The 22,567-nt window shown below is 40.9% G+C and overlaps 1 long non-coding RNA gene across 1 annotated transcript; it reads left to right on the top strand.

Moving 5' to 3' along the window:
* The first annotated feature begins 5,840 nt into the window (after positions 1-5,840).
* On the top strand, positions 5,841-22,338 carry LOC143984402 (uncharacterized). Its single transcript, XR_013274834.1, has 4 exons — positions 5,841-5,929; positions 19,057-19,259; positions 19,674-19,789; positions 21,541-22,338. It is a non-coding gene; the product is annotated as an uncharacterized LOC143984402 (long non-coding RNA).
* Positions 22,339-22,567: the final 229 nt, after the last annotated feature.

Genomic DNA, 22,567 nt, shown 5'->3' with positions numbered 1-22,567 from the left:
CGTGAACCATGGTCTCTTTGGCCAGTGTGAAATGACCGCCAGAATCATGACCTTCTCTACCGTTAGGTACTGGAGAAACCTCAGTATCAGAGGGATCGGAAGAAATGCATATCCCATCTGAAATTCCCAAGGTTGGACTAGGGCATCTACTCCTGCTGACCTCAGCGATGGGAATCTGGTAAAAAACAGAGGCGACTTCTTGTTGTGTGGGGAGGATAAGAGAGCTATTTGGGGGTGCCCCACTGCTGACATATCCAGTGAAAGATACCACTCGTTGTAAGGGAACTGCTGTGCTCTCCCCCTTGGTTTTGAATGTAGGACTTGCCTCTGTATTATTGCCATCCATGCTGCCCTCAGTTCCAAGCTGTTCGATACCATGCCTTCTGTATTGAATTGCCATTTTCCTTGTACTAACTGATCTTTGTATTGTGCCCCCCACCCTAACCGACTTGCGTCTGACTTGTGTTGTGTTGTGTCTAAGCCCTTGTACACACGGTCGGACATTCTGACAACCAAATCCGTTGGATTTTGTCTGATGGATTTTATCAGACGGATTTTGTCCGAAACTGTTGCATACACACGGTTGGACAAAGTTGTCGGAAAATTCGATCATTCAGAACGTGATGACGTTATTTCGTTACGATGGGACTACGTTTAGGCTAGTAGCCAATAGCTTTGGTCTAGGAATTTAATCTGAGCATGCGTGGCATTTTGTCCGATCGGAATTCTCTACACACAATCGGACAAAGTCCGATCGGATCATGTTGTCGGAAAATTTTATAGCCCAGCTGGAAAACTTGGTCCATCGGATATTCCGATGGAAACAGTCCGATGGAGCCCACACACGGTCGGATTATCCGACAACACGGTCCTATCGGACATTGTCCATCGGAATATCCGACCGTGTGTACAAGGGCTAAGAGTGGTCCATGAGAAAGGCCCAAGGGGGCCCAAGGGGGCAGTGATCCAGGAGGTTGGATGGTCTTGTCCACCACCAGAGGCTGGACTTCATCGTGAGAGTGATCAGTATCATCTGGTCTATGTGCTTCTTCCTCCACTGTAAAACCTAGTCGGAATGCCGTAAATGCCACCTGGCCCATTTCACCGTTGGTATGCCGAGAGGAATACCAGGAGACTTAGACAGTCCGATGCTGGCATGGACCGGCTTGCCAATGCCCTCTTTACCTTCTCCATTAATATAGGGATTTTTTCTGGTGGATGTGACACTGCTCTCTCTGGGGTGTTATAATAATGCCCCAAGATATATCATTGAGTAGGCGTGATCTGACTTTTTGAGTAATTGATCAGCCATCCAAATTTGATCAGTGTGTTTAGGACCAACACAATGGCCCTGTGCTGGGATAGGATCAGTATGTCATCCAAATAATGTAGGACCCTTATTCCCTTCTCCCAGAAGGGAGCTAAAATTCCCAGTAATACCTTCATGAAGGTTCTGGGTGCCGTTGAGATTCTGAAAGGAAGACATTGAAACTGGAAATGAAGATTGCCTATTTTGAACCAAAGAAAAGGCTGGAAGTCTTGATGAACAAGTATGTGAAGGTATGCATTTTCGAGGTCTATTGAGACCATATCATTGAGTTTAGGGACTCCATCTTGTTCCACACAAATGTATTTGTTTAGCCTTTTCAGATCCAACACAGGCTTCTATACTCCTGACTTCTTGGGGACTAAAAAGACTGGGGAATAGAATCCAGAGTGCTTCTCCAAATCCAGGACTAGTACTATTGGTTGCTGATGCAGTAGTATTTGCACATACTGAAACATAATTTCTTTTTTCTCTTTAGAGTTCAGGATTTTGGTGGGCTGGAAGGAAAAATATGTGGAGGACGGCTCCTGAACTTCCAAAACTGGCCTTGAAGGACTGTGAACATGACCCACTGATCCATACAATTTTCCAACAAAACCTGATTCAGGCTCCTATTGGACCGGATTGGTTGGGTAAGGTGTCAAAAAGACTTCTGGTTCTCATTCGCGGGTGTTGAGGCCTTGAGAAAAGTGGCCTGAAAGCCCTTCCAGCCTCTTCTGTACTCCCTACCTGGGCGGTATGCTTTGGTATGCCTTGTTCTTTGTTGAGTGACCGGCCATGTTGCAAATCTTTTTCTTCTGTTTCTATCCTGGGGGATTAGACCACTCTTCCCCCCTGTGACTCTATTAAGTGCAGTATCCAATTTATTGACAAACAGAGCTTTCCTGTCATATGGTATGCGACACCAGGTCTGTTTTGATGATGGGTCTGCTGACCATGGTTTTAGCCACAGTGTCCTCCTGGCCATGATGGAATATAGCATGGCCCTGGTGGAGCACTTCAGAATATCTATGGCTGCTTTAGCCCTAAAATCTGAGGCCAGCTTTAACTCATCGAGAGCCTTAATGATTTTGCCTGAATCTACGCCTTGCCTGAGGGCTGTTTCGATATTATCTGACCAAACTCTAGTGGCTCTAGAAATCAATGTTAAAGCCACTGCTGGTTTGCACAATCCCCCCCCCCCCCCCACCATTTGATAAATTTTTTTAAGATCTGAGTCGATCCTACGATCAAGGACGTCTCTGGAGGAGACCACGTCTTCCAACGGCAATGTTGTATTTGTGGCCAATCGGCGTCCACAGCTGGCACGGAATCGAAAAATTTCAGCATCTTATTCTGTCAATGGATACAGCTTGGGCATCCTGTCTACTTTCCACCACTCATCCGTAACTACCTCCTTGATCTCTTCCATTAAAAGGAAGGCTAAAACGTTTTCTTTAGGTGGGGAAATTATCTCTTAGTCTTGGATAGAGTTTCTGGGTCTTCTTCCCACTGAATTGCATCTTTGACTGCGACAACAATAGGCTTGATTAATCACCAATTGTCCAATAGTAAATTTAATTTTATTGGATATGTTTTATAACAAAAAGTAGAAAATATTTTTTTTTTGTACAATTTTCAGTATTTTTTCATTTATATAATAAAAAGTAGAAAACCCAGTGGTGATCACATACCACCGAAATCTCTATTTGTGTAATTGTGTTAGCTCTAATTATGCATGACCGAGCAATTGCCAAATTGCCAAATAACTACTTCAGATCTGCGCTATAGCCGAATGACGGCTACAGCACGGATCTGCTTTGCCGGGAGGGCGTCAATAGATGTCCTTACATTTGCATGCTGGCCACGCCCCCCTCAGCGAGACTCGGGTGATCACAGATCTGAGTAAGGGGTCGATCCCGATGACAGCTGATCATGTGATGTAAACAGAGGATCGGTGATCTTTTTTTTCTTCTCACGCTGACAGCTTGGGAAGAAAAAAAAGCTGATCACCTACTTCTGTAGAAGGGAAATCATCCCTAGCAGGGATAGACTAAGTCACCTCATATGTGCCCACTGTGCCCACCAATCAGTGCTAACACTGACCACCAATCAGTGCCCACCAGTACATCAGTGCCACCTATCAATGCCCACGAGTGCCACCTATCAATGCCCAAGAGTGGTGCCAATCAGTGCCTCATCAGTGCCACCTAGCAGTGCTGCCTATCAGTGTCGCCTATCGGTGCCCTTCAGTCCCACCTATCAATGCCCTTCAGTGACCACCCATTAGTGCCACCAATCAGTGCCACATCTCAGTGCCCACCAGTGCCACCTCATCAGTGCCCACCAGTGCCGCCTATTAGTGCCCATCAGTGTCGCCTTATTAGTGCCCATCAATGCAGCCTATCGGTGCCCATCAGTGCAGCCTATTGGTGCCCATCAGTATAGCCTTATCAGCGTACATCAATGAAGGAGAAAAATTACCTGTTTGCAAAATGTATTAACAAAATATAAAACAGTTTTGTATTTTTTTTTTAAATAATTCTGTCTTTTTTTATTAATAAAAAATAAAAACCCCAGAGGTGATCAAATACCCCCAAAAGAAAGCTCTATTTGTGGGGAAAAAAATAAAAAAATTCATTTGGGTACAGTGTTGTATGACTGCGCAATTGTCATTCAAAGAGTGACAGTGCTAAAACCTGAAAATTGCTCTGGGCAGGAGGGGAGTTTAGGCGCCCAGTAAGCAAGTAGTTAAAGTATCACAGTGCTGAATAGCAGAGAATTCCCTGGTCATGAAGGGGGAAAAACCTTCCAGAGGTCAAGTGGTTAAGCAAACAAATAGATAAGGAAATACAGAAGAATGGCATCAGAAGACCGAGTGTTCCTTAGAGCCTGCCTTTTTTAACTTTTTATTTTCCAATAGTTTTTATTGAAAAAAAAAAAAAAGAATACAATACAAGACATAAGAAAGAAAGTATGCTAGCATGTTATAAGGATACATCAAAGTTCAAGAAATTTTAAAGGTGGAACATATAAATACAATGCATTCGAAAAGTATTCATAGCGCTGCACTTTTTCCACATTTTGTTATGTTACAGCTTCATTCAAAAACTTAAATTCATTACTTTCCTCAAAATTTTGCAAACAATACCCCATAATGACAAAGTGAAAGAAGTTTGTTTGAAATCTTTGCAAAGTTATAAAAAACAAAAAACGAAAAAAATCACATATACATAGGTATACACAGGCTTTGCCATGAAACTCAAAAATTAGCTCAGGTGCATCCTATTTTCACTGATCATCCTTGAGATATTTCTAAAACTTGATTGGAGTCCACCTGCGGTAAATTAAGTTGATTGGACATGATTTGGAAAGGCACACACCTGTCTATATAAGGCGGGGTCTCAAACTGGTGGCCCTCCAGCTGTTGCAAAAAAAAAAAAAAAGTCCCATTAAGCATTGCAGGGCCAACAATTACAAGCATGACTCCCACAGAGAGAGGCATGATGGGACTTGTAGTTTTGTAACAGCTGGAGGGCCGCCAGTTTGAGATGCCTGATATAAGGTCTCACAGTTAATATGTGCATGAGTACAAACAGAGCCATGAAGTCCAAGGAATTGTCTGTAGACCTCAGAAACAGGATTGACTTGAGGCACGGATCTGGGGAAGGGTACAGATAATTTTCTGCAGCATAGAGGTAACCAATGTGCACAGTGGTCTCCATCTTCTGTAAGTGGAAGAAGTTTGGAACCACCAGAACTCTTTCTAGAGCAGGCCAACCCGGCCAAACTGAGCGATTGGAGGAGAAGGGCCTTAGGCAGGGAGGTGACCAGGAGCTTGATGATCACTCTAACAGACCATTTCTCTGTGGAGAGATGAGAACCTTCCAGAAGAACAACCATCTCTGCAGCACTCCACCAATCAGTCCTGTATGGTAGAGTGGCCAGGCATGAGCCAAAAAGAGAGGCACTGTAATTACTTTCCAGATGCACTGTATATTTCGATCAGCACGCTTTGTACATAAATGATCTCAATAGGCTATCACAAAATAATCAAGAAGAAGAGACAGAGAGAGAAGTATGCTTGTGCCCATTTTCCCTGTCACTCTGTTAAATGCAATATGGAGAGAGAAGGGGAAACTGGGATAACATGACCAAAAATACATCTTATTGATCCCCCTGAGTTAAGCACCCAATGAGAGGGTTATGGGGCATAACGAGAAGCCATAACAGCACCCGGGATTCTACCACATCCCCTCCCACACTTATAAAATAGACAAGAAGTGTAAATAACTCTCCCAATTTGGAATACAAACAGCTGGTGACTGAGATTATAATGCTCACACTATTCCACACATAAACCAAAACATAAAAAAACCTTCTTCCTTGAGTTGGGTCTTGAAATAAACTGCTCCTTCTATGGAATGCAGTATGAAGTGCAAGTACTTGTGTTGCTCATTAATTATTGCCAACCTTTCTAGTAGAAAGTAGTAGGAGTGAAAAGAATAATTAAATCCTTTTTGACCTTTGTGGTTTTTATTTTACTTAAGAGTTGCTGTTGCCATGCAGAATCAAAAGGTTTTGGATCATAAATCATCATTTGTGGACTTTGCTAAAGAAAATGTAAGTATATATACAAACGTAACCTTAGCTTGCTCCTTGCATACATACAGCTTGCAAGAAAATTAATTATTTTACAGATTAAACTGGTTAACAGGTTAAATCCAGGACAAAAATGCATTCAAATGTGTTTGACAGCCTAAACCTAGTTCTTCTTGCAAAGGAATTTTCTGAAGACAGTAGACTACAGTTTGCACAAAAGCAGAAACATGTTGGACAGACCTAACATATTTCATATAGACATGTGGTCTTGTATTGGTGATAAGGGAATACCATTTGGCGTGTTATCCGCCAGGTGTTTTTGGCTCAAAAAATTGTGGTTTATTGGTTGTTCCAAGCATTCATCTAAGCTAATTGCTTTTTTCCTATGTGCAATTAAGCAAGAAACTCATATATAATGCAATATGCATAATTTAGAGGTAACTTTCTAATACACTTGTTTTAGTCTCATTCATTACATAATATGTGCATAAAACTATCATCACTTTGGAAAAGAGCCACAGACTTGAACCATGTGGTTTTAATTTGCTCTTCACAAAAAAAAAAAAAAAAAAAAAATATCTTCATGGATTTCGCAAAGTTATGCTATAGAATGTCATGAGCTGTTTCCCCCTCCTGCTTTGTATTCATTCTCTGGGTTCAACTCTCCCCTGTAACTATGATTCCATACTCAGAATTGTATTGCTACAGTTGATTTACCTTCAGGGATTTGTTTGCATTAATTGGTCCCATATGAATGTTTTTCGGCTGCTATGTAATGCTGCAAAAATGCTACTGGCTAGACAAAATAAATATTCCACAAATCTATAAGTGTATACAATATGGAGGATAAATAAAGGGGGACTATGTGCTAGCAACAGAAGATGTAGCTTACCCTATATAGTCATAGATAATATTGAGGACCCATTGGTGCAGAGAATTAGTGCACACATTATCATCATTCAAAGGGCCATCCCAAAAATCATACGTGTCACAAAACCTTTGCAGTGTGTTGCAATGCATTAGCATCAGTGTGTTATTCAAAATGAAGGGCACTGCAACGCATCAACATATGCATTCCTGTGCATTGCAGTAATGTGTGTGGTAATGCATGTGTTTCTACAAGGCATAGATGTGAGCCTAATGAGACCTGTTTGTTGCTGTGCATTGCAGTAACACATTTACAATTTATGTTACTGCAGCACCATCTACACGTTAGTACGTATCATTCATTCTCAATGGCACCTCAACTTAATCAGTTTAAGCAGTATAAAAACAGAAATAAAACAATTTCATCCATGCAATTCAACTCTGAATTTCTTCAGTTGGCCATGGACTGAATCTCAGCTGGGTCAGCAGGATACAAAGCATGTATGGGCAGGCTGAATGTATGCAAGTTGATCGATCGGTCAACTTGAGTACAACCAGTCTGTCGGATTTTACATGCGATTATTGCTATTGACTGTTATATCTGCTAGCAATAATCACTGTGCTCCCCCTCCCCCTCCCTCCCCTGCCGGGAGAGCACAATGGCTCCACGGGAGGGATTCCTCATACGATACCCATGGTTGCAGGAAAGAAATTTACTCTGTCTTTGGCTGGGCTCATTCTAGATGAATAAAGGAACATCAATACCACACCCATACCTAACACTACTACTATTTTAAAGACCGACTAGGGGTTCACCATAAGTTGCTCTACCTAAATGCAGATATGAACACTACATTCTGTATATGAGTTAACATAGAATAGTCTTGGCCCAGTGACAGTGATAAGCAATAGTTTTTATGTGTTCTTAAAGCAGAAATATGGCCTCCCATTTGTAAAAAAAAATGTGCTACAGCACTAAATCATACTGTAGGTGCATCTTAATTTACAGTTTTCTCTTTGCCCCCCTGCAAAGTCCCACAAATTTCCATTGAGCCTCCAGGGAAGTAGAACTTCTTTTGATGGTGTGGCAAACATGCTGCACTACTCCTTAATGAAGAGCAGAGTTGCCACTCTCATGTAGGCTGCACTTGCTTGTACTACAGTGGAATGGAAAAAAGATGCAGGGGACATGGCAATCAGAATTTTAACTGATACGAAAGCCTGTAGCTTGTCAATCCACCAGGCCACACCTAGTCCTGCCCACTTCTCTCTGAATTGATAACACAACTTACGGAAGTGTGCTGCAGTGTGTGAGGTGGGGAGCATGTGAAACACAAATAAGCGAGGATTCAGCTCCATGGGGACCATGCTTTTTTTGCATGGTGCAATATAACAATCAGTGACTGTGTGGCTACCAGTGTCCTAGCAACCCACAAATCATCGGTTGCTAGAAGAAAGGCAGCTGCCCCACACAACATCCTCAGTTGTTAGTAAACAAGGGAAGAGGATAATCTAAGTGTAGGTAAAGTAGAAAGTAAAGTAAAAAGTAGTAAAAACTATTTATTTTAAAAACATCCACATGACAACTCGCATTGATTAAGTATAAAAGGCACATCTGTGTATAGAGATATCCCGAGTGATGAGGGTGGTGAGCCGTCAGATTCCTCTGCTCGTATCGCTGTAAATCACAGGATCCTCGCTGGTCACCACTGATGGTAGAAACAGGCGTGCGGTGGATGATCCCAATACGAGGCTTGGTGTGCATATGGTAGAGTGGCATGGGGCAAAAGCTTGAAAAAGGAGCCCGGCTGCCATAACACATGCTTGGAAATGTATCACATTCCAGTGACATCATTGTTCCATGCTGCTCTACCATCTGCGCACCAAGCCTCGTTTTGGGATCATCCACCGCACAGCTGTTCCTACCATCTGTGGTAACCAGCGAGGAACCTGTGCTTTACAGCCCTAGGAGGGGCTCACAGGGCTCACCACCCTCATCCCTCAGAATATCTCTATACACAGATGTTCTTTTTATACTCCAACATGTGAGTTGCCTTTTGGATGTTTTTTAAAATAAGCTGTGCTGGAATTTGGCTTATATTCCTATGTTGGTGGCAGCCCCCAGTGTATGGACTCCTACTTATCCTCATGATATATGGACTCTAAATGGACTTCCTATATACCCTTTTGAGTCTATTAGAGAAATAATAGTGTTTGCACCTGTTCCCTTATATTCCTCAGTTGCTAGGATGCAGGTGATCACTTGCATCCAAGTAGCAAGATGCTTGCAGCTATACAGCAGGGAGTTTTCATTCAGTGGCAGTAGTATTACACTACTGATTCTGGTCATTTAACAAAAACATAACAGAGTGCAGAATCTTAAGGTAAACCTTGGAATAGACTTCTTCAGTATGCTCTGTGGTGCAATGCTGGTTTGATGCCTGAATGGGTGGTAAAGCTGAAAGTAGTAAGGGGACTGATATGAGCTCTGAAGTGGGGCTAATTTGAGGTATGAAGAAGGTGTGAAAAACAAAAATTTAGGTTAGGTTGGAACTGCATAGAGGAGTCCTGGTGAAGCAATTCTGTGGGAGTAAAACCTATATTTTTAATCTAAATTGTTAAACCCTGATGGGTTTACTTCTTCTTTGTCTCCCTGCAAAGGTAAAGCATAATGGATTACTATGCATCGCATAGTAGCCCATTATGTGTCACTTACCTGACACAGGAGCCAGCGATGTCACCGCTGTCCCCTGTAGCACGGAGCGTCCATCTTCTTCCCGGTATCGCTGCTCCGGCCACTCACAGTGCCGGAGCAGCGATGACGTCACTCCCGCGCATGCGCACGGGAGCCACCACTAACGGCATATCGCCGTTAGCAGCGGCATGCTGCTAACGGCAATAGTGCACCTGCACGTCGCTGTCTACGGCGCATGCACCCTAGACAGCGATGCCTGTCTTTTAGTAAATATCTCCTAAATCGTGTAGGTTTAGGAGATATTTCTTGGACCTACAGGTAAGCCTTAATCTAGTCTTACCTGTAGGTCAAAGTGCTTTGTAAGGGTTTACAACCACTATAATGAGGAGTGGTGGAAACTATTCATAAAATGTGTGAGATCCCATTTATAGTTTAAACCTCTGGGAATGCGAGTATCAAATTTAAATATCCAGTATACCTCCCTCCTACAAAGGAGGGAGAAAATATAGACAAGCTGCTTTCCCGGCCAGCTCTCATAACAGTGGGCACAGGACTCTATTTCCATGCAGCCTGAGTGGCTCACACATACACTTGATTTGCAGGGGGGGCACCTTTACCTAGCTGCCTCCACCCACTTCTCTTCCTCCAGCCCCTGCAATGAATAACAATATCCTCCAGCTCCAACCCAGCATCAGTATTGGCAGAGTGGGGTCCTGCCTCAGTATGGGTCCTGTAGAGAAACAATCGCTGCTGAATTGTGAGAGGGGGTGGGGCTGAGTGAGACCAAGGGGAGGGGCTAGCAGGCACAGGAATTGGAATGGCATGGGATACCTTAGATTCATTTATGGGTGCTTTATTCTCTCTGCACTTTTTATACAGCACATGTACAGCCTGCAAAAGATGGAAAGCTTTGAGCAGCCTTAGTGGATGTTTGCTATATGGGGAGTCTCTTTGCTGGATTGGGCTGTCTCTTTACTATATGGGGATGTCTCTGTTGGATTGGGCTGTCTCTTTGCTTCATGGGGATGTCTCTGTTGGATTGGGCTGTCTATTGGCTTTATGGGGATGTCTGCTAGATTGGGCTGTCTCTTTGCTGGATTGGGATATCCCTTTGCTGAATATATGGGGAAGTTTCTTTGCTGGATTGGGATGTCTCTTTGTTGCATTTGGCCATCTCTTTGCTGAATATATTGGGATGTCTCTTTGCTGGATTGGGCTGTCATTTTGTTGAATATATGGGGCTGCCTCTTTGCTGGATTGGACTGTCTCTAGAAAAGGTAGTGCAGTTGGTGTTAGTGTAGGGTCCTGCTCAAAAGAGTCTACCTTGTCATGGTGGCATCCAATGTGTCCCCATGCCAAATCCAACGATTCAAGCTATACAAGAATGACAACTGCACCAATGTTTAACAAGCTTTTGAAGTAAGATGCACAAGGAAGGGCATGGCACAATACAAACTGAGAATTTCCCAGCACACTTGCCAGCTAGCCTGCAAAAAAGAACAAACTGACAGGGTTTACTTCCTCTTTAAGAGCTATCCATTTGTTGTTTTAACACCTATTTTTTTTTTTTCCCCCATGAGTTACTCAAGAGTCTCTTGACAACGTTGGTATTACACTGACACATGGTCATTTTCATTCTGACATCTATTATCATCCTTATGTATTTTTCTCCTTTTGTTCAGTCTCCCTTGATTCAACCAAGTTCTTCTATCCTATGTTGCCTGTGAATTTTGATTACATGAATTTTGATTATTTACATCTACACTCATTATTTTCATCTCTTCATTTCCATTTTTTTATCCTTCATTCATCTTATTTTTATATGTATTTTTATTTACATTTTCACCTTTGTTCTCATTTCAATCACAAAGTGTCTTGCTAGAATTTCCCTTTGACCCATTTATTTACGTTATTGTGTAAACATTAACTAGAACTTCATAAGGTTCTAGTTAAACTTCCTTTTTATTGGGTCTTTTCGCAATAGATTTTTTTCGTGCATGTTGTTTTTAAGAGAAATATTATTAAAGCTGTTGTTTTTTTGTTTTGTTTTTTTTAATGGGAAGGGGGGTTTAAGAGAGGGGGGTTAGAGCATTTACATTTTAGCAATATCACCACACTTTTGCACTTTCTCTTTCTTCACACTTAACAAGAGGCTGGACATTCTAGATCTTTTTGCAGCTAGATCTTTCATAGTCATTATGTTTATGCATCTCCCTAAAGACACAATCTCCCTAAGCAGCAGTGCATATTACTTCACACACCTGACACTTATTTTCTAAATTGGAAACAGTAGTGGTAGCCGAAGATGCATTGAATCTGACCCCTCCACCTGAAGACTTTATCCCCATGAGTATGCCCTGGTGGACAATATTCCACTTATCCTTACACAGCGTATCTTTCTTTGATCTGTGGCTCCTGGGATATCTAGCCACTTGCTATCATTACTTGGAGCATAGACAAGCTCCTTTTCCAGCCAGGACTCAAAGCAGCAGGCACAGGACTCTATTTCCAGGCAGCCTGAGTGGCTCCCACACACACCTATGATTCTCAGGGGAGGGGGCAGCCCATACACATGTAGGGGACCCAGGCATCCTGAGGGCCCCAGCACTCGCACCTTTACCTCCACTCACTTCTCTCCCTTCAGCCCCTGCAATGAATAACAATGTGTTGGGGCGTGGCCTGGTGGGGGTCCAGGCTGAGACTGCCACTTTTCCCTACACAGAGGGTCTTGCTTTGATGTGCGACTCCCATGACATCTAGCCACTTTCTATCCCCCCCCTCCCGGCAGCCCTGAATCTGCTAGAGATAATTGCAGGTAAAATCCAGCAGGCTGGTTGTAAGTTTATAGATCAACTTGGTACATTCAGCCTGCCCATACATGGTTAGAATCTTGGCCGGTTCCTACTGAGATTTGGACTGTCTATAGCCTGCCTAACGTTTGAAGAGGGATTTGATTTTAGAATACATACTTAAATAGAATTTATATTTTTAAGGTTTTAGTGTCACTTCAAGCTACAGCCATTATTTAGAGTAAGATAGCCACATTAATTTTTTTAATATAGAAAGCATGGGGCGCTGCTCTGCTGACCCAAGGTTTAAGAGCATGTGAATGGCTTTACATATTCCTAAACATTAGATTGGCAGAGCGGCGTCCCATGCTTTCTATACTGACACTTTGGATCAGTGGAGTTGGACGCCTGCTCTCTTTCTCTGAGATCCAGTGGCAGTACTGAATACCTGGGCTTTGAGCCGCGCTACAAGTTTTCTAAGGTCTCATATTAATTTTTTGCTTCGGTGTTATGTGCACATGACAAAATGCACACACCATTGTATTCCTTTCTCAAAATATGGCAATCACTACCTCTATGTTGGCCTCTAAACCTTACACTAAGCAAGCAGCTTCATTTCAACTGGCACAAAGATCAGATGTAGTATGGAACAGGTTAGCAGCAAGTCTAATGCCGCGAACACACAATCGGAATTCTCGTCGGAAAAAGCTCTGATGGTTTTCCCGATGGAATTCCGACGGAATTCGGCTCAAGCTATCTTGCCTACACACGGTCACATCAAATTCCGATCGTTTATAACGCGGTGACGTACAACGCGTATGACGTGACTAGAAAAAGGAAGTTCAATAGCCAGTAGCCAATAGCTTCTGTCTCGTAGTTGAATCTGAGCATGCGTGATTTTTGGCATGTCGGAATTGCATATACACGATTGGAATTACCGATAGAAAGTTTTTCCATCGGGAAAATTGAGAACATGCTATCAATTTTTGGCTAACGGAAATTCGGACAACTAAATTCCGATGGAGCATACACATGGCCACATTTTCCGATGAAAATCTCTCATCGGTCTTTTTCTGGCCGGAATTCCGATCGTGTGTACGCAGCATGAGTCAGTCAGGCTCACGTGTCTTTGAATCAGTGGTTTGGTGGCCCAACTGGATTGTCAAGTTCAGGAGCACATTGTAGTAGAGTTCTTCCTTTTAGTGGTATTCAGTGCAGGCTATTTTTGGAAATATACTGGGCAAGGTATGCATATTTTTCTTCTCAAAGGGTTTGAGGGTATAATTTATAGCAATGGAAAAAGCTCATAGAATGTACGTCTGACCATTTGCAGAGGGTGGTGACAGTACAGCTGGATTAAAGATGAGCAGATGTGAAACAGTCACTTGTTTTCAGTGACACATCTGCCATTCATGGCCAAGCCTACATGGTTATCAGCAGACATTTAGAGAAGCAGTTTCCAGAGTTTACGATATTATACACTAGGGAACTGCTAATTTACAAGAAGAAAGGAGTTAACCAACAGCGCCTTCTCATACTGTGGCTCTTGTTTAATAGGGCAATGAACAAAACACCATAGCAGCTCATCAAAATACCATTTTTTTCTATTTTAAACTGATGACAGTATAATAAAATTATGTGTTTATGACAAAATGATCTTTACCATGGGCAATAGCACGTCTTCATGATTTCAAACTGTTTGTAGCCCAAGCCTTAACAATGATAAGCGACTCTTTGCAAATTAATGCCAAAGAAAAATCATTTTCTTATAGATAATCCCACAAATTCAGCTGGAAGACAAAATTTGTTTCTATTATGTAAACCAACAGATGTCACCAGAAAGGCCACACCCCATCTTAAGCACACAATATGATGTCAAGTCTGGGTTTGTGAGAAAAACAAGCTTTTGCCTTACAAGTTAAAATCAAAAAGTGTCACTTTTTTCTCAGAAGCTTTTAGTTTTCCTTAAATGAAAACGGGTACAATACTGGTATAATATACAATATTTAAAATTTAGAACAGAGAACTAATTAAATGAGAGTACTGAGGTAGGCAGGGGGTAATTTTCTGGAGGCCCTATTTAAGGAATAACTAAAGGCAAAACTTTTTTTGTTTTGGATAGAGTGGAGAGGGATTAGAACACCCGCCAGGTTTTTATTGCTGTATTTACCCCTATTAGGGAAATTAACTGTCTCTATTTGTCCTGTTTACAATTATCACTAAAAGTGAAAAAAACTTTGGGTTGTCACTGTAACAAGAAAAATCTTCCAGTGAGGACAATCAGGGATTTCTTTTCACTTCTTCTTTTGGCTATGGAAAATAAAGTGAATAGAAATTAGACAGGTATAGATGGACATTAGAGGTTGCTATATCTTCCTATATTGTACAATGTTTAGAACATCGTATGTGTTAGCCAATGTATATATACCACCTCCATACTCACCAGAGGTACTTAAATAATTTTTGAATTTCACCTTTGATAAAGCTGATGTTCCCTGGTTAATTGTAGGGGATTTTAATAATTATCTTGACCCTCAGTTAGATAAATATAGTGCGGCAATTGGACAGGTGACTTTTGTATGCAAGTCCTTTGCTGGGTATGCTCGGGAAATTGGCCTAATGGATGTATGGAGAATGTTACATCCCTATGCCAGAGAGCTTTCTTGTTTATCTAGCACCCATATGGCCTTATCTAAAATAGACTGGCAGTAGTTACTTCTGCAATGTTACCTATGATATCTGAAGTGACTTACGCAGCTAGGGGGTTGTCCGATCACACCCCATTGATTCTCAAGCTAACCTTATATTCTACCCAGATCAGCACCTTATGGAAACTTAATGCCTATTGGTTTGATCTTTTTCCTTCAAAGGAGAGTATCTTGCTTGATATTTTGGCCTACGGTACTATTAACAAACCCACTGTATCTTTGCAGATTCATTGGGACTTCTTAAAAGCCTATATAAGAGGCTTATTTATTTCACAAATTTAAAAAAATTAAAAAAAGATCTAAGACTTGGGAATGTTCTGTGGCTGTAGCTGTTTTACAGGCTGAACTTCAATATATAGCGAAAAATCTGAAAAATTACTGGCAAAAGTGTTAGATATTAGACTGGCAAAAGTAATATCTAAAATAGTACATTTAGACCAGTCGGGTTTCATCCCAAATAGATCTACAGCAGTGAATATAAGCCAATTATTTCTTACGCAGATTCCGTCTGAAAATGTAGGTAACAGGGCTATATTGTTGCTTGATGCAGCAAAAGCTTTTGATAGCATATACTGGGACTTTTTATGGCATTGTCTAGAGAATTTTGGATTTGGACCCCACTTTATAAACTGGATAAAACTCCTCTATGCTGCTCCGGTGGCATGGGTTCAGGTAAATGGACATGTATCGGCTACCTTTTCCTTACAACGAGGAACAAGACAGGGATCTCCATTGTCACCCTTACTCTCTGCCCTTGCTATTGAACCTTTGGCTGCTGCTATCCACCAATCATCGAATATATCTGGGTTCTGTAGGCCTCAAGGATAGGATAAGATCGCCTTATATGCCAACAACACACTTCTATTTTTGGGAGATAATTTGTAGTCCTTAATAACAGTGATGTCCTTATTTAACACACATGGCTCTTTTTCAGGATTTACAATAAATTGGAATACATTTGTTCCTTTACCTGTGGACCCTCTGGTAACCAATCTGCCATCACCTGCATCCCAAATAACTGTAGTTTCTACATTTAAATATTTAGGCGTCACAAGTGAGTGCATATGTAGAGAGGAAATTAGCTCCACTGCCCCTTTCACACTGGGGTGCTTTGCAGGCGCTACAGTGCTAAAAATAGCATCTGCAAAGTGCCCTGAAAGAGCTGCTCCTGGTCCTCCAATGTGAAAGCCCGAGGGCTGTCACAATGGAGCGGTGCACTGGCAGGATGCAAAAAAAAGTCCTTCTAGTAGCCTCTTTGGAGTGGTGAAGGAGCGGTGTGTATACCACTCCTCCACCACTCTTGCTCATTGAAATCAATGGGCAGCGATACTATACCGCTGGCAAAACGATGCTGCAGCAGCGCTTTGCGGGTGGTTTTAACCATTTCTCGGCCGCTAGCAGGGCGTAAAGGTGCCCTGCTAGTGGCCGAATAGTGCTGCGAAATTGACTGCCGACACAGCCACAGCACCGTGTGAAAGGGGCTAAATATAAAAGATGTCAGTTTTGGATAATGACATAGGGACTTGGAGACTCTTAGTGATGAGGAGTGGGAACAAGCATTGAAAAACGTATTTAAAGTATCCTTAGCTGCCTCACAGTGTCTGACCCAGTTATTCATTATTCATAAATACCATTACACTACCTTAAAGCTACATTCCTGGGATAAAGCAACTACATCAAATTGTCTAATGCCGCGTACACACGGTCGAACTGTTTGACGTACTTAGTCCGTTGAAACACATTTCAGCGGACAATCCGCTCGTGTGTGGGCTTCAGCGGACTTTTTCAGCGTGCAGTCCGGAGTACTAAGAATTTCGGTTTTTCCAAAAATCTGTCCGTCGTACTTTGGTTTCAGCGGACAATACGGTCGTCAGTATGTTATTCCGACGGACTAAGAATGGCGCATGCCCAGAAAGGATTTACAGGGCTTTGCTGTGTCTTGGACTTCCTATTTCTAGTCCCGTCGTACGTGCTGTACGTCATCGCGCAAGCTTTCGTCGGACTGTTTGGGTATCCGTGTGTGGTCAAGTCCGTTCAGTGGAAAGTACGCCGGATTGTACGTCGGATTGTATGACGGACTAAGTACGTCAAACAGTTCGACCGTGTGTACGCGGCATGAGGTGCACTATTGATACGGGTACACTTATACATATGTTGTGGCGATGCCCCAAATTGCATCACTACTGGGAATATGTGTTTCATACTTTAAATACTCTATGTGGTACACAGGTTCAGTCTGACCCAAAAATAGCATTGCTAGGGATTATGTCGAAAGATGTTCTCCCGACTGAGATGCATGTGATGTGGTTAAGATTTATGAATAGAAAGAAAGAGAATTTGGTCAGGGGGACTTTAAATGAGGCCAAACACTATATAAATTAAGCACATAGAATGTAAAACACAGTATTCCTTGTATGAGTTTATTGCATAATATCCGACAAAAGGGGGGTTGGGCGGGTTTGCTCCTCATCGCATCAGCGCCACATTACTGCTCAGTGTGTGTGACATATTTTGATGTCGCAGCACCTGAGCGAGTTTTTATTTCCATCTAGGCTGACATTTGGGAGGTATTGGAGCCTGTATGGGCAGATTCTTTTGCTCTAGCAAAAAAAGCCTTCCCTGTCTTGTGATGCCCACGTGACGCTGGGTGTGACACATTGCATCAGCTGGGAGCATTTAACTCACTTCATTTGGTTCTGTGGGTCTTTCTGGCAGCACCTCACATGCAAGCATTCACTTGTGATTTTGGCTCCCAATTATATGTGAACCAACAAGGTAAATCATCAGAGGTTTCATTTATACTTTTAGCACTATGTGTTTCTTTCCCCTTTGGTTTCTACATAATCTCACCCAGGATGTGTTTCTTTCGTTCTCGTACTCAATTGTTTTTTGAGTATCTATACTTTTATTCATGATTTGTTTTTCCCTTCACTTGACCTGGTGTATAGATTTATACATTCAATATATACTACTAATTTTAATCCACAGAAGTGTTAGCTCACTGTCATCTATACTTGCACATTGTCTTTGGGGAATCCACAGTGCTCCTGGCTTGTCCATGTGTCTCTACCTCAGCTCCCATGCCAAACATTTCGAGCAGCTCCGATCCTCTGTTCACAACTATGTAGTTTATGTGAGTATTTATAGGGATGTCCATTCTATCCCTTACACCCATTACTTCCCCCTATTATTTAGCTAAATTATATCATATGGTTACATCTCTTTATAGATCACATTGCATTCGCCCTTGAAGAGTTGGCATACCCCAACAAAACACATTGTTCCTACATAGATGCATGATGTCAATACAGATTAGTTTATATGTCTTCTACATTGTTCCACTCAAGACTTTAATATACCATCCAACCCTTCCAGTGGTCTATGTTGTGTAGGACTTGTCTTAAATCCATGATATGCCAAAGTACCAGCATGCCTTGCATTTATACGATTTTGTGTATGCATTTCTTGTCATTGAGTATGCTGTATATGAGCTCACAAGGTACAGTAGAATGCTCTTTGCAATGACTGCTTTTTGGTATATATCTCTCATTCAAAGACCCAAAAAAACTTTTTGTTGGATATTATGCAATAAACTCATACAGGTAATACTGTGTTTTACATCCTATGCGCTTACTCTATATAGTAATTGGACTAATTTAAAGCCCCCCCTGACCAAATTCTCTTTCTTTCGGTCCAAATTTGGGATGGAGGCCAATCACTGATGGTGCCACGTACCACATAATTGTTTTCAAGATCTATGTATATAGCCCGTTAACTTAAAATACAAAAATGGATATCAAATTCTCCGCCAACACCAGCTCAATGGTCGGAAGCGATTAATCTTAGTCTAAAATGGGAGGAACTGGCATATAAACATAGTAGAAGCCCTAATACATTTTTGGAAATTTGGTGATTAGTCTACAACTTATCCGAGTAAATAGTTGAACATACCAATGCTGCTGAGGAAAGTTAGTAATGAGATGGATTTATGGTGGAGGATAACTGTATATGCATATATATATCACTAGGGGACAGTAATTTAATTAAATTGATTGTAATGGTTGGCTTTATATTGTTAATCTCATGTAGGAAAAATTGAATTATTATATTGAATTTGATGTGATGAAAGCTTTAACGCAAAACTGCAAGGACGCTGCAAGTTGTCACGTCAACTGCATAGATGTGAACAGAAGATCGGAGCTGCTCGAGATATCTGGCATGAAAGCTGAGGTAGAGACATGTGGACAAGCCGAGAGAACTGCAGATTCTCCAAAGACAATGTGCAAGTATAGGTGATAGTGAGATATCACTTTTTTTTGGGGGGGGGGGGGGGGGAGGTTGTTTTGTGGGATTGATTTGTGTGTTTTGAAGGTTTTTTTTTGTTGTTAATTTGAAAATAAAATAAAAAATGACTTGATTGAATAGAAATATCCCCAATGGGACACAGATGGAAATAAAAACTGACAAGGGTTTTAAGCCTCCCTTACTCTAACCAAAATAAAAAAAAAGTTTTGCCTTTAGTTCTACTATAAATGAATGGTTCTTTTGTGAGCCTAATAGATATGTTTCACAACCAAAAAATTGTATATTACTTAATATATTTATGGTTCTGTTTGGAATCCTGAAGAATTGGATGTGAGCTTTTTATTATGATGTATTTTTGCATGCTAAAGAATTTAACAGGAAATGTTTTTTGTATTTGTAAGGGCCAGGTCTCTAATAGGACTATAGGACCACTGCTGTGGTGCCTCACCTTTAGCAGCCACTTTTTGAGCATGCTGTATCTGTACCTAACTTAAAAGAAGTCTGATCCCCAGAGAAGGTGAGCTATGAACTGTGGAGTTGTCAAGGTGAATATCCAAAGGACATTGGCGAAATTAACATGAGATAAGCAGAGCAGGGACAATTACAATGCCAACATCAGGGTAGGTGCTGTAGCAGCTAGGCTTAGGGTCAAGAAAGTTATCAGGTCCAAGAAGTCCAACAGGCCAGTGGAAGTGTTCAACAGGATTAGGAATATCAGGTGAAAAGATTACAGGGTTTTAGTAGACTGAGAACAGACAGGAACCAGAAGTCAAACAATCTAAGAGACAGAGCCAAGCATATAGTAATAGGAACTTGGCAATGACTAAGGAACTAGGAACATTGAGGACAAGATAACAAGAACAACATGAAATGAAAATCGGCTATACAGGAAATTACAACCACATAGCTTCTACAATACAGGATCCTGTACTTAAAAACATCAGTCCAAACCTGACTGTGGAACTGACCAGTGGAAGTAGCAGTCACAACAAATAAAAAAGCTATAGGAAAATGTACTCAAAAAATAAAGCCAAAACTTTCAACCTTGTACCAGTTGGCCAGTGGCACGTCAGTTTCATAAAACAGTTTGTGAGCTTCTTTTCTTTGCAGTACCACACTATATTGTCTTCAGATCCAGAACCTAACATGAGGCAGAGATGAGCCAATTTTTATCCTGAAGTTAAATCAAAGGTGTATTATTACGGAGATAATAGTCCCAATATCATGTTAGGATGATGTAAACTAAGAAATAAATTAATCCAGCAGATTATCCACTCAACTTGTGACCAAAAATCTATTTTGAATGGACTGGTACTTTAAACTCATTTTGCTAGAAGAAGTAAACATCTCAAAAGGGAGGGACTTTTTGTTCTGCTGAGTATGTGGCAGGGAGTATTAATACATTTTTGGTTTGCTTTTGGATCACACGTTGTTCACCAAATATGTAACACATTATGCTACATTACTATAAAATATAGCATGCAGGGAAGATATTAATGGCACTCTCCCAGGTCAATCTAATCCTCTTCATTATATCAAGATAGCAGAATTAATAAAAGTTACAAGTGCCTGAGGGACTTTATATGCAACTAACAAAGAGTGAATTTAAAAAAGATTCCTGGAGGCCAGGAAAGCCCCAGTAATATACTCTGTCAAGCTCCAGGAAGACATCCAGAATGTGTGTGTGTAATTCCGATAAAGCTGAGCGATATCATCTGGCTTAATATTTTGTTGTCCATGACAACCAGACAAGAAAGGACATGTGTTCCAGCCCACTGGGTAACCCTACGCCTTGATTATTGCTGAAATAATAGAGCTCAGATCTTTTTTCACCACACATAGTATGCAAAAGCTTATTCTTAGACAAAATCAAATCTATGTACAAGTAATAGACCCATATAATGTACTGAGGACATGATCATTGGCTTAAATAAGCAATAATCAGATAACTATATGAACCATTAAGTATAATATATAAATGTGGTTTATATAAAATAGCTATGAGTGAAAACAACAGTTATGTGTTGATGTTATGTGCTGTTTTTTCTACATGCAGTTGGTTTCCCAACTAATTATCACATTGAGAGACGCTGAAGTTAACTTTGTTTTTAGCCAAAATAGCTAATGTTTTTTTATATAAAAACATTACACAAGATGCATTTAGAGAAACAGCACATGGTAATACTGTAGCATATTATATCGCATATAGCATTTTTTTTAACAGACTGTTTATGTAATAAAGACTGACTATCTCCAATTTTTGAACAGTGTCATAATTCGCCCTGAAAGGCAAGGACTATTCATCCTGACCTTACACCTCCTGTGTATGTCATCCAAAGGACAAAATCATGGAAAACACTGAATCAGGAAGACGGAACCTTGTTGTAATCAGAGGCATCAAAGGGTATCTGGCACAGTGCTCACCCAAGAAAGGTGGTATGATTTCCACATCATTTTGACTGCTCATTTTCCAATATGTAAACCGAACTGCATCAAGTCATTTCTCTGTGGTGGTATTTTTGCCCTGTCTGGATTGAAAAACTTGTATTTTTGTATATTTCTGACCACATTGTTAAGGTTTCAGTCACAACATTTCCTTTTCTTCTTTATCTTGCTAACAAGATTAAGAGCAGACCTAATGACCTATGCCAATTCCAGAAATATTTGCTTTTACATTACATATTATTCTCTGCAGATGCAAAACAAAAAGCAAATATCTGATTAACTAATATGATCCACATTTTCCTTTTTCCATTTTTGACAAATTAAGTTTACCTGAGTATTCACAGAGAACAAAAATATCATATAATGGTGACTAGCAACAGCAAAGAATAAAATAAAATATGAAAATGCTATGAACACTGAAAGAAACTGTTTGTGAATCTTGTAACTAGATATATTTTGGATTGTATTTGTGTGGGTGCTCACATTCCGCACTAATAATCATAGTCTTTGCAAGTATATTTTAAAAACATTTGCCTGTTACATCCTGTATAAGCATGAATGTACTATGTATCTACTGTTATGAATTACTAGGCTATTAGGAATAAAATGTTCCCTCCATTATTGCACGATCTGCTTGTGCTTTTTTTTTGTACCAGGGACACAGAATGTTTACCAGTTTTCCAATGATTCAATAAAAATTTTCTAGGAAAATATTGTTTATGGTACATTGTATTGTTTGCTAAACCTAAAAATCAAAAAGCTTTGTAGGAGTGTCCCTCAGCATTGATAATCTGCACTTCTTCTCTGCACTCGGGTCCATGTTATTGCTTACACATGGCCACAATTACTA

Source organism: Lithobates pipiens, unplaced genomic scaffold (genome assembly GCF_037356315.1).
Source record: "Lithobates pipiens isolate NorthernLeopardFrog02 unplaced genomic scaffold, aLitPip1_a1.2 Scaffold_16, whole genome shotgun sequence".
NCBI lineage: Eukaryota > Metazoa > Chordata > Amphibia > Anura > Ranidae > Lithobates > Lithobates pipiens.
This window is presented reverse-complemented; position numbering and strand designations above follow the sequence as displayed.